This window comes from Polypterus senegalus, chromosome 7, assembly GCF_016835505.1.
Source record: "Polypterus senegalus isolate Bchr_013 chromosome 7, ASM1683550v1, whole genome shotgun sequence".
NCBI lineage: Eukaryota > Metazoa > Chordata > Cladistia > Polypteriformes > Polypteridae > Polypterus > Polypterus senegalus.
The window spans coordinates 21,476,522-21,489,184 of NC_053160.1; the positions used below are offsets into that span (position 1 = coordinate 21,476,522).

The 12,663-nt window shown below is 40.9% G+C and overlaps 1 protein-coding gene across 1 annotated transcript in view; it reads right to left on the reverse strand.

The window, feature by feature from the left end:
• The window catches only part of akr1a1a (aldo-keto reductase family 1, member A1a (aldehyde reductase)), a 57,438-nt gene extending 57,160 nt beyond the window's left edge, over positions 1-278 (reverse strand). Inside the window, exon 1 of the mRNA XM_039758338.1 lies at positions 174-278. The gene's annotated coding sequence lies outside the window, so the exon portion shown is untranslated. The remainder of the gene's footprint in view (positions 1-173) is intronic.
• Positions 279-12,663: the final 12,385 nt, after the last annotated feature.

The following is a 12,663-nucleotide window of genomic DNA, read 5'->3' on the forward strand; positions in this document are numbered from 1 at the left end:
CTGATTATCGTCCTCTACTCCTGAATTTTGACAAAAGTCAACATCAGCCCTGAAAGAGTTAAGATAACTCAACTATTGGCAAACTGAATGAGATGTTTTAAAAGCTCACTAATTTCTCATGTAGCATTTACAGTGAAACGAAAACGAGTTGTAATATAAAATATCTGGCTTACCTCTCACTGTTTGTCCTTCTGCTGATCTCAGTAGCCACTGACCCAGAATGTGAAACCAGCCGTTGTTATACTTGCCGAGGTAAGCAGTGAGATCTGTTAACGATAAGCTCAGGTCAGTTAAACAGTAAGGAACACATTGCTGTGGTGCTGTGAGCTCTGTCTTTCTCAGTGCAGCTGTAGTGTTTTATAATTCATTAATTTTTAAACCTACATACTCCAGTAGTGTCCAATAGGCTTTTGTTGGTCCATTCTACAGCTTATGTCCGCTGAAAAGTGATGACGTGAAAAGCCGTTGTTTCAGTACACCCGCATGCCATTGATACGTCGTCGAGTAAAGCAAAGAGAGTATGAAAAGAGATCAAGTGCTGCTTACTCTACAGAGAAATTCTAAAATGGCCTGGACACACTTGTTGGTACCCCTAGAAAAGATCACAAATAATTGGATTTGAGTGATTTTTCAAACTAGCTGTTTTCTTTCAATAGTATCACACACGTCTACAGTTGTGCAGTCAGCCATTCAGCTGATTTAATTGGAGAAAAGTCATCACTCTGCTGTTTGGTATCATGGTGTGTCCTACACTGGACATGGACCAGAGAAAGTAAAGGGGAGAGCTGTCTGCAGAGATCAGAAAGAAAACGATAGACAAGCATGTTAAAGACAAAGGCTGTAAGACCATCTCCAAGCATCTTGATGTTCCTGTGACAATAGTAGCAAATATTGTTAAGAAGTTCCAAGGGACTGTCGCCAACCTCTCTGGACGTGGCCACAAGAGTAAAATTTACCCCAGAATTAGAACATTAGAACACTCTGGACGAGAACAGGCCATTCAGCCCAACAAAGCTCACCAGTCCTGTCCACTTATTTCTTTTAAATAAATATCAAGTCGAGTTTTGAAAGTCCCTAAAGTTTTACTGTCCACCACACTACTTGGTCTCTTATTCCAAGTGTCTATCGTTCTTTGTGTAAAGAAAAACTTCCTAATGTTTGTGCGACATTTACCCTTAACAAGTTTCTAACTGTGTCCCCGTGTTCTTGATGAACTCATTTTAAAGTCACAGTCTTGATCCACTGGACTAATTCCCTTCATAATTTTAAACACTTCAATCATGTCACCTCTTAATCTCCTGAAGGCTCAGCTCTTTTAATCTTTCCTCATAACTCATCCCTTGTAGCCCCTGAATCAGCCCAGTTGCTCTTCTCTGGACCTTTTCTAGCGCTGCTGTGTCCTTTTTGTAGCCTGGACACTAAAACTGCACCCAGTACTCCAGATGAGGCCTCACCAGTGTGTTATAAAGCTGGAGCAGAACCTCCTGTGACTTGTACTCCACACATCAAGGCGCTATATAACATGACATTCTGTTAGCCTTCTTAATGGTCTCTGAACACTGTCTGGAAGTCGATAGCTTAGAGTCCACTACGACTCCTAAATCCTCCTCATAAGTTGTCATAAGACCTCCCATTGTGTATTCAAACCTAACATTTTTACTTCCTATGTGTAATACTTTACATTTACTGACATTAAATTTCATCTGCCACAAATCTCTCCAAGCCTGTATGCTGTCCAAGTCCTTCTGTAATGATATAATGGATTCCAAATTATCTGCTAATCCACCTATCTTGGTATCATCTGCAAACTTAACCAGCTTGTTACTTATATTCCTATCTAAATCATTTATATATATTAAAAATGGCAGCGGCCCTAGCACTGACCCCCGTGGATCCTTCTCTTAACATCGGCCAGTTCTGAAGAGGTTCCTCACACCATCACCCTCTGATTAGCAGAATTAATTAATTAGTAGAAGGATAGTGAGAATGGTAGACAAAAAGCCAAGGACAGCTTCCAAAGAGATATACAAGCTGAACTCCAAGGTCAAGGTCCATCAGTGTCTGATTGCACCATCCATCACTTTTTGAGTGACAGTCAGCTCAATGGAAGGAGGGCTGCATTTTTGGAAGAAAAGCATAAAAAAGCCAGACTGAAATTTGCATAAATGCATATTGACAAGCCATAATGTTTCTGGGAGAATGTCCTTTGGACAGATGAGACAAAACTGCAAGTCACATCAGCTCTGTGCACTGATGAAAAAATGAAGCTTTCAAAGAAAAAAACAGCAAACCCATTGTGAAACATGGAAGCAGCTCGGTCATCAAGACGTTCTGGAGCAAAATGTTCTGCCCAGCGTCAGAAAGCTCTGTCTCAGTCACATGTCATGAGTCCTCCAAAAGGATAAGGAGCAAAAAACACACAGCTAAAAGCACCAAATAATGGCTGAGAACAAAACATTGGACTCTTCTGAAGCGGTCTTCTGATTTGAATCAGTCAAGCATCTATGGAAAGAACTAAAACATGCTGTCTGGAGAAGACCCCCTTCAACTCTGACACAGCTGGAACAATTTGCTCAGGACGAGTGGGCCAAACAACCTGTAGACAGGTGCAGAAGTCTCATGGAGGGCTCCAGGAATCACTGGTTTGCAGTGATGGCCTCTAACAAAAGATGAGGTTAAGGGTTCTATCATTTGTGTCCACGCCATTTTCATTTGTGTTATTAATTTGAAATATTCTTTTGCATCAAAACTCTAAAGCAAAGTCTGATTTTTGTTAAATACAAAATTAACAATGATGGGTGACAATGACTTCTGACAGTGTCAAGTTCTTTCAGATACATTTGTGGGTTCTTCTTCTTTCATGGATTGTACCAATGAATTTGTTAACACCTGCCAGAGCCTAATCCAGCAGCATCGAGCACAAGGTGGGGAACAACTTTGAATGAAGTCCATTACAGGGTCCGGTCACACACACACACACACACACACAGCAGGGCAGCGTAAAGTCACCAGTTTACTAAATATTATATGAATTTAACTGACCGTCTATTACAGAGCTCATCTTTTTGTTACAGAAGGTTATCTATCTATCTATCTATCTATCTATCTATCTATCTATCTATCTATCTTCCTATAGTGCCTTTCACATCCATCTATCTATCTATCTATCTATCTATCATCTATCTATCTATCTATCTATCTATCTATCTATCTATCTATCTATCTATCTATCTATCTATTTATATAGTGCCTATCTATCTATCTATCTATCTATCTATCTATCTATCTATCTATCTATCTATCTATTATATAGTGCCTTACATATCTATCTATCTATCTATCCTATAGTGCCTTTCACATCTATCTATCTATCTATCTATCTATCTATCTATCTATCTATCTATCTATCTATCTATTGTGCCTTTTCAATCAGTCAGTCAATCTATTTATTGTGGTCAGTAGAGGGTGTTACTGAGCCACAAACCCCGCAGACACAGCAGCGCCAACATGGTGCCAGGTTCAATTTTTTTTTAATTTACAAACTACAGTACCTTATAACAGGTCCCTCCTTCCAGCCAACAGATTACAAATCAGTACAATTCTCTTTCCACACTCCTTTCACTCATTCCACACAAGCCTTGTCCTCCTCCTCCTGACTCGCACTCCCTGGTTGCAGTGAGGTGGCTTCTTGTATGCTAGACCAGTGAGTACTTCTGGTGCCACAGCATTGCACAAGCCAAAGCACTTCCAGGTTACATGGAAGTTCCATAAAGCAGGAAGGTCTTCTCTTGGCAGTGGCACCCAAGGAACATGACAGGGCTCTCCTTCTACAGTACAAATTCCATAAGGTGCCCTCCAGGCACAGGAGCTCTCCCTTCATGACGTGCAGTCCACAGGCTCTTGCCCAAATCAGTTTTCTCCAATTAACCAGTGACTTCTCTTTTACGGCTGTGCCCACTATGAGCTTGTAAGAATCCCCCTCAATATCTTGTGTGTACAAAGTAGTGTGGTATACCGGTTCCCTTTAACCTTGGGTGAGAGGAGCAAGGTGGCGCCAGATGTTGTGTATGAATGGACAAAGCTGTTGGGTGCACATGTCTCTGCAGAAGACCTGAGCGGCCGAACCGGTCACCAAAGATACCAACGGTCCTTTTTAGGACCACTCTGCTGGATCAACTTTTGTTTGTTCTATTCTAGGCATTAATAAATGCGGATGGGAGGCATGTCTGCATATTTACTGCATAAAATGGGAAATAAAGATCAAAGAAATTCAGAAAATATTGCATTGCAAGCAAAAGAAGATGACAAAGTAAGTTTACACCTAAACAGGATCGTTTTCCACAGGCCAGCAGACTTTGAAGTGACTCACTGGATTCAGCCTTGACTGCTGTTCTCAGTTCTCGGTAAGCACAGCCTGTTAGCTTCAATAAGTATGTTGTGTAGGACACCTGAAGTGATTCACATTCATAACAGAAGTGCCGCAAGGAAAATCAAGGCCACTAGGCAACGTGAATGTCGACTCTCTAGTGACAGCTGGAAACCATTAAGTGCTGCGGAGCCTGGCATGAAATTGAATTCTGTGACATTGGTGTTTGTCAAAGTTGACAGTAAGACAACATAACCTTCATTTACCTGTTAAGCTAAACACTTCACACTGGGTCTTTCATTTGGTTGTGATTAACAGGCATGAATCGTCTGCTTTCAGTGAGCGTACTATTAGATCAGGCAAAGCCAGCCTTCACTTTAAGACCACCCTACCTACTCGATGAAGTTATTTGGTTTACGGCGAAAGCCACTTAGACATGCCAATGTTTTGGCACAGCCAGGGTTGTTGCTCTGGCTCAAGCTTATTTGTGGTCACTGAATCCTTTTGTTATTATTTAAAAATAATGTTATTAATTCTGTTTTTGGTTTTCTTTTATCTTTGTACGTATGTAATCTTACTAGTTTGTAACAGCTGACTCACTCTCCCAAACCGGCAACCAAGACCAGTGGCCTGGCAAGTTCAGGATGTTAGACCTGACAAGCCGCACTTCTTCCAAATAAACTTCCCCCAATCAATGATTAAAATTAAGCTAGAAAACAAACAGTCTGCAAAATAATAAAGGGAGTATATCTCTGTATTATAAAAAAAATCTTGGGAGAGAGACTAGGGAGACGAGACGTGATCTTCTCGGAAGACAATTTGACGTCCCGCGAGGCAAGGAATTGAGACAACATTTAAAACAAGTCCACGGACATCTAAACTAGCAGTTGTTGGGATGCTTTTGGCAGACAGACAACATGTGCTCCCAGCTCATAAAACAACGACATGCGACAAGCAGAACACGCAACTCGCCAACAGCAGCAAGCCAGCAGATGATCTGACGACATCTCCTTAGCATGCGTTCAGCCAACACCCCCTTCACAACGCAAGCAGCGTTATGCATCCTGCGAAAACGAGATTTACTAAAGTATTGTTTTTACAAACGTTTTAAAACAAAAGTGAAAATAATGCATATGTAACAATTCCCATGAAATTAACAATCTCTTTAAATTGTATATCCGGTAAACCAAACCCGGGGGTGGGCAAGCGAAGTGAGCAGGGGGTGGAGCCCCCTAGTTTTGATAAAGAAAGAGATGAGCAAACTCCAAACAATATATATATATATCATACCCCAACCAACCCCGACATAACATACAACCCCAAAAGTGTCCGGTGGAAAGTAATAATAAAAAGAAAAAGTGCAGTGCAAAGTTAATAGACAACACAAACTCTTCCTTGACTCCACACTGCACACAAACTCAATAAAACACACAGAAAGTACAAAACGCATATTAAAGTCCAGAAGATTTAACAGAAAATGGATAACGTTGGTGAACCTGGTTCGGCTGGAAACAAAATTGTCCACGGAAGAAAACGATGCCTCACTCCTCTCCCCAAACAACAAGAAACAGTCTCACCGTGTTAATCCTCGGTACATGGTGTGATCCAGAACCCCGGGGTTTTGCGGTGCAAAGCTGTTGTTGTCGGGCGTTGAAAGTGGCAGGTAGACAAAGGTGTGAATGATTTGAAGTGGTCTCTGTAGCGGAATGGCGGTCTAGTTTTTTTCTTTCTGTCCTTTCGTTTTAAATAGCGAATGATCAGATGCAGGTGATGGAATCGACAGGACCAATTATCATGAGGGACCACGGTTCCACAGTGTTATCCTTCCCCCCCATTGTTTCCAGGAGAGCATATTTACATAGATACACACTGACTGTGTAGACAGAAAAAACACGCCAAAAGACGGGACTCAGCACAAAATACATTTACGATGACATTAATCATGTAGCACCACTACAAGTTTCATTGATGCATTGTTTATCAATTTAGTTGTTATATTTAGTGCTCAATATGTACTAAGTGATTTTTTGCAATCTGCCCTGCTTCCTGTATGTGTAGCCAAAAGAGGCAGGGCCACCTAAATAGCTAGCTGGGGTCCTGGCCGGTCCCTGCAGTATTTCATCTTTATTTTGAAACCTGTTGTTGAGTATTTTAATTCTTTTTGTTCTTAAGTTCTCTGGTTTGGACTTTTCACTTTTGTGCTTATTGGATCTTTATGCTAAAAAAAATGATAAAAACCATTTTTATCTCATGATGTGGATTTTTTTTTAGATTTCTCAGCTTCTTCTTGGCCACTAAAAATAATGTATAAAGTCAGTTGTCGTTACTTGCAAGAATTAGGTTCCTGAAAAACCCAGCAGATATCAAAAACCAGAAATATTACAGCATTGATCCTATGGAAAAAATGGGATTTGGTTCTGTCGGGATGCTGGCTTCAGGGTCGGACCACCAGGGTAGGCTTGGTAAAGATACTTCCACTGGTTCACCTGCCAGAGCCTTGTTAAGACTTTGACTTCCTCTATAGTTGGGTTTGTCTTCTATGCAGTCTTCCTTTGTGACGGCAGCGGGGCCTATCCGAGGTCCTGACTAAACCGTCCAATCGGTGGTGTCTATGTGGGACATAATTAGTGCAAGCTTATGACCTGCACTTACTGGGAATTTCTCGTTTGTGGAGAACAATTGCAAGCCCCAGCCTCCATGACAAATTGGGTTCAACGACTTACCCACGCTTTTCAAAGCTGGGAAAACATGTTGCTTTAGTCAGTGTTGCGCATCAGGCACCATAGACCTGTTATTCCCCAATTTCACATTTCACTGCTACACGATAGGCCAATCAGAATTTCTTCTCTACTGTGTATGGCTGCAAATAGGCCTGAATGTTGCAAAATGGATCATACAAATTCTTGGATTTAGCAAGGATTTAAATTATATCATTTTAGAGATCAAAAAACTATAATATTCAGGTTGGATTTCTAATTTAAAATATTTTTGAAGATGTTATTTTTCCTCCTTTTAACATATAAAGCATTAAATGGCCAAGGTCCGGCTTACTTGTCTGAACTTATCACGACTTACAAACCTGAGCGCACATTAAGATCTCAAGATGTCGGTCTGCTTAGGATTCCAAGGATTAATAAAATAACAGTGGGAGGTCGAGCTTTCAGTTACAGGGCCCCTAAACTGTGGAATGGTCTGCCTGCTACTATAAGAGATGCCCCTTCGGTCTCAGCCTTTAAATCCCGGCTGAAGACTCACTACTTCAGTTTAGCATATCCTGACTAGAGCTGCTGATTAACTGTACAGACTGCATCTCTGTTGTTAGTCATTAGCACTAAAACTGAAGTAACATGACAGTTAGAATTGAATACTAACCCTCACCTATTTTGTTTCTGTTCTCAGTACTCAAATGTGGCAATTGGTGCCACTGCCAAGTTGTTGTGCCTGCCTATGGTAAAGTCATCCCTGATGGAGGATCGCAGGAATCATGGGAAAGAGGGGTCCTTTAATCAGATTGGCTGGCCCAGCACTGTTTTAGCCGTGGAATGGCCAAATGGGGGAGGCAGCTTGATGGATGAGGTCTGCAGGACTCTAAAAATATCCAAATCTTATTACGTGATATCATCTACTGTTATATTCTGCTCCGTACTTCTAAAATTTTTATTATTATGCTGTATAAAGGATTTGTTCTGTTCTGTGTATTGCATTGTATTGACCCCCTTCTTTTAACACCCACTGCACACCCAACCTACCTGGAAAGGGGTCTCTCTTTGAACTGCCTGTCCTGAGGTCTCTTCCATTTTTCCCTACAAGGTTTTTATTGGGAGGTTTTCCTTGTCTTCTTAGAGAGTCAAGGCTGGGGGGCTGTCAAGAGGCAGGGCCTGTTAAAGCCCATTGCGGCACTTCCTGTGTGATTTTAGGCTATACAAAAATAAACTGTATTGTATTGTATTGTATTATTTTTGAAGTACTTCTTGCCACTGTGCTTATTTGTTTTTATTATGGGCGACGCCATTGTTTGCTGTTTGTGATACAGGGTTTCCAGGCATTTGTTAATCAACATGACCGGAATTGTGCAATGTATGATGTCCTTAATGTTGTATTAACTGTTAAAAGTGCAGTCAGTCCAAAAAAAAAATTAAAAGAGCGAGGAACAGGAGCAAGAATGGAGTCAAAGGGCAAAGCGAGGGACAAAACCAAAAGAGAGAAACATCAGAGCGAAATTATAAACTGAAAATCAAAGTCAAGGGACAGAGCTCTGTTTCAAAACAGTGGGAATCAAAACTCAAAGTAAGACGTATGCTAAATTTGGACTGGTCTCTTCTGGTGACTATTTTAGGGTGATCTGCATACTGATGTCACAAACAGCATGACCCTGGTGCATCATGGGAAATCCCCATTGGAATGGACAGCCTAAAACTCGAATAATTGCATAGCCATCACCAAAACAAAATGGTGCCGGAAAAGACGCCAATGTAAACTTCCACACTGGAGCTCTAAACAAAATTTTGATCGCAGAATTGGATTCTTTGAGTGTTAAAAGCACCAAAACGACACAGAGATGAGTTTTCTAGCTTCGGAAGAAACCCAAGAAAATTTTAAAAGAAGCTCAAATCATAGCAAATGTCCCTGTATGAAGTCAGTGTCATACGCTTCCCGATTGTTCTGGTTTGCGGATACATCAAAACTAAATAAAACCCTTGCGGTATTATTACTTAAAGCTTTCTACGGTTATGAATTTTTTCCTGTTCTTCAGCTTTGACTCACAGCTTGCATTTTGGCTGTGGCTTTGTGAAATATTCAGTTACTGACTCTTTCACTATGTTTCCTAATCTTTGATTTTGACTCATGTCCCATCCTCCTGTTTATGACCTTTTGCTACTTATTACTATTATGATCCATCTTCTGATTCAACTTTACTTTAACCTGCCAACACCCTGTACAGTCAAACATTTTTGCTCTTTTTTTGACTTTCCTTGCTTTTTTGTTCTTTTGGATCATCTAAGGAATGTTGTTTAGTTTTCTTGTGCCAGGGGTTTCTCGCAGTTTCCCCTCTCTTGTTTTAATATTTGGGATTTAAAAACCTAAACCCAATTTTGGGCCTGTGTAGGCCACAAAGCCTGTTGTTTGAGTTAGAGATTGGCTGCCTGGGGTGAGGACTATTCCTGGGGTGCAAACCTGAAACAAGGTTGTCCTGGCCTTTTGTGTTAATTTTTGAAGAGCTGTGCCTATATTTATCAAGCTGGAAAACGGTCCTAAGTGGCTCAAAAATTTCAGAGTGATTCAAATTTGCAAATTTGAATATAAGCCTACTACTCCTAACTTCACCAGAATTTAAAAGTGGTGTCAACATTATACCGTGGGTTGCTTCTCAGCAGCAGGGACTGAGAGACTAGTCAGGGTTGAGGGAAAGCTGAACAGAGAAACGCACAGAGAAATCCTTCATGAAAACCTGCTCCAGAAAACTCTGGACCTCTGAGTGGGCCCAATGGTTCACCTTCTAACAGGAGGCAGGTCACTCCAAATTTTCCACTTGGCCTGATTTATGTCCTGTTCTAACTTTATGGCAACTCCATTCCGGCCAGGTAAGAGAACACAACATGCAGTGTCTTCACAAACTATTCAGGCCCCTTCTGCTGTTTGCACATTTTGTTATGTTGCAGCCTTGTGCTATAATCATTTAAATTATTATTTTTTCTTCATCAAGCAACACTCAGTACCCATGAATGACAAAGCAAAAATGGTATTTTAAGATATTTAGCAAAAGTATTAAAAATATAAAACTGAAATATCAAATTGACACAAGTATTCAGGCCCTTTGCTAAAACACTTGAAGTGCGGCTCAGGTGTATCCAATTCAATTGACCGTCGTTGAGATGTTTCTACACCTTGTTTGGAGTCCACCTGTCGTTAATTCAATTCATTAGGCCTGGAGAGACACACATGCCTGTCTGAAGAAGGTCCCACAATTGAAGATGCGTATCAGAACACAAACCAAGCCATGAGGTTGAAGAAACTGCCTGCAGAGCTTAGTGACAGGATTGTGTTGAGGCTCAGATCTGGAGAAGGCTACAGAAAAAAAAAAATCCTGCAGCACTGAAGACTCCCAAAAGCACACGGGTCTCCATAATTCTTAAGTGAAAGAAGTTTGTATCAAATACAGCTCTTCCTAGAGCTGGCTACTCCACCAAAATGATCAGTCAAGTGAAAAAGGTAAGAGAGGTGACCAAGACCCCAAGTCCCAGAGAACCTGCGTGGAGATGGGGCTACCACTGCAACACGCTGCTAATCTGGACTTTATAGGAAGGTGGTCAGACAACACATGAAAGCTAACCTTCAGATTATGAGAAACCAGATTCTCTGGTCTGATGAAGCCAAGACTGAACTCTTTAATTCTAGGTGTCACGTTTGGAAGAAACCAGGAAACTTTCATCCCCTGCACAATTCAGTTCCAGGGGTTGAGTCATGGTAGTGCTGTCAGGTTGTTTTTCAGCAGCAAGGACTTGATGACTAGACAGGGTTAAAGATAAGCTAAATAGAGCAAAGTACAAAGATACATGTAATGAAAACCTGCTACAGAGCTCTGTAGACCTCAAACCGGGCCAAAGGTTTACTTTCCGACAGGGCAATGGCCCCAGGCACAAAGAAAAGACAACACAGAAAGGGCTTTTGAACATCTCTCTGAATGTTCTTGAGTGGCCAGGCCAGAACTCAGACTTGAACCCAATCAAACATCTCTGGAGAGACCTGAAAAGAGCCGTTCATCGATGGTCTCCATCCAGCCTCACAGAGCTTGAGAGGAACTGCAGAGAAGAATGGCCGAGAATCCTCAAATCCAGGTGTGTAAAGCTTGTGGTGTTGGACCCAAGAAGGTTCCCGGCTAGAATGGCATGGCAGAGGGACTTCAGCAAAGTACTGACTTGAGGGACTGAATACTTGTGTCAATTTCAGCTTTTTAGAACTTCTAGAATCCTGCTTTCACTTTGTCATTCTGAGGTACTAAGTGTTGTTTAATGAGGGAAAAAATGAATTTAAATGATTTTAGCACAAGGCTGCAACATAACAAAATGTGTAAAAAACTGAAGGGGTCTGCATACTTTCTGAAGGCACCATAATAATTTTGTTTCTTTCCTTTTTGACATGGAAATTATGTTGATTTTAAAAGTCATTTCATTTTTAAAGTGATTGAGATTACGGGTTTGATAATTGCATATGTGGATTGTGAGCTTCTGGTGATGAGGTTGAATGACTGCTGTATGGATGTATTTTTGTTTTAAATAAACAGAATGTTTTTAAAAGTACTCTTTTGCATTTATTATTTTTTTCCTGTCAGTACATGCCTACCATTTGTACTTTCTCGTATATACATAGTAGTATAGGAATTGTGAAAAAAACTGACCTCGAGATTTTGATGAATCCTGACGTTTTAGACCTTCCTGAGTCCGAAAATAGCATTTTTGAAATTCTGTCTGTTTGTGTGTCTTTGTGTAACTTGAAAATGCTTTGACCTCGGTCACCTGCTTTATATCAAAAACTATGGAATCCTATCAGCTTTTGGGTCACTTCTGGCAGCTGGAAATGGTACTTTAACTGAATACTTTTGTGAATTTTCAAGTAAACGATGGTTATAATTACAAATAGACAATTCATATTTTGTATAGATATTTATAATACTAAAAAACAAACAGATAGGAAATTTGAGAAAAAGTACTCAACTGGAAGTAGGATTTTATTTACACAACCATCTGAATTTTTGTATCATGGAAATATAAATGTGTCTTCTTCTTCTTCTTCTTTCGGCTGCTCCCATTAGGGGTTGCCACAGCGGATCATCTTCTTCTATATCTTTCTGTCCTCTGCATCTTGTTCTGTCACACCCATCACCTGCATGTCCTCTCTCACCACATCCATAAACCTTCTCTTAGGTCTTCCTCTTTTCCTCTTGCCTGGCAGCTCTATCCTTAGCATCCTTCTCCCAATATACTCAGCATCTCTCCTCAGCACATGTCCAAACCAACGCAATCTCACCTCTCTGACTTTGTCTCCCAACCGTCCAACTTGAGCTGACCCTCTAATGTCCTCATTTCTAATCCTATCCATCCTCGTCACACCCAATGCAAATCTTAGCATTTTTAACTCTGCCACCTCCAGCTCTGTCTCCTGTTTTCTGGTCAGTGCCACCGTCTCCAACCCATATAACATAGCTGGTCTCACTACCGTCCTGTAGACCTTCCCTTTCACTCTTGCTGATATCTTTCTGTCACAAATCATTCCTGACACTCTTCTCCACCCATTCCACC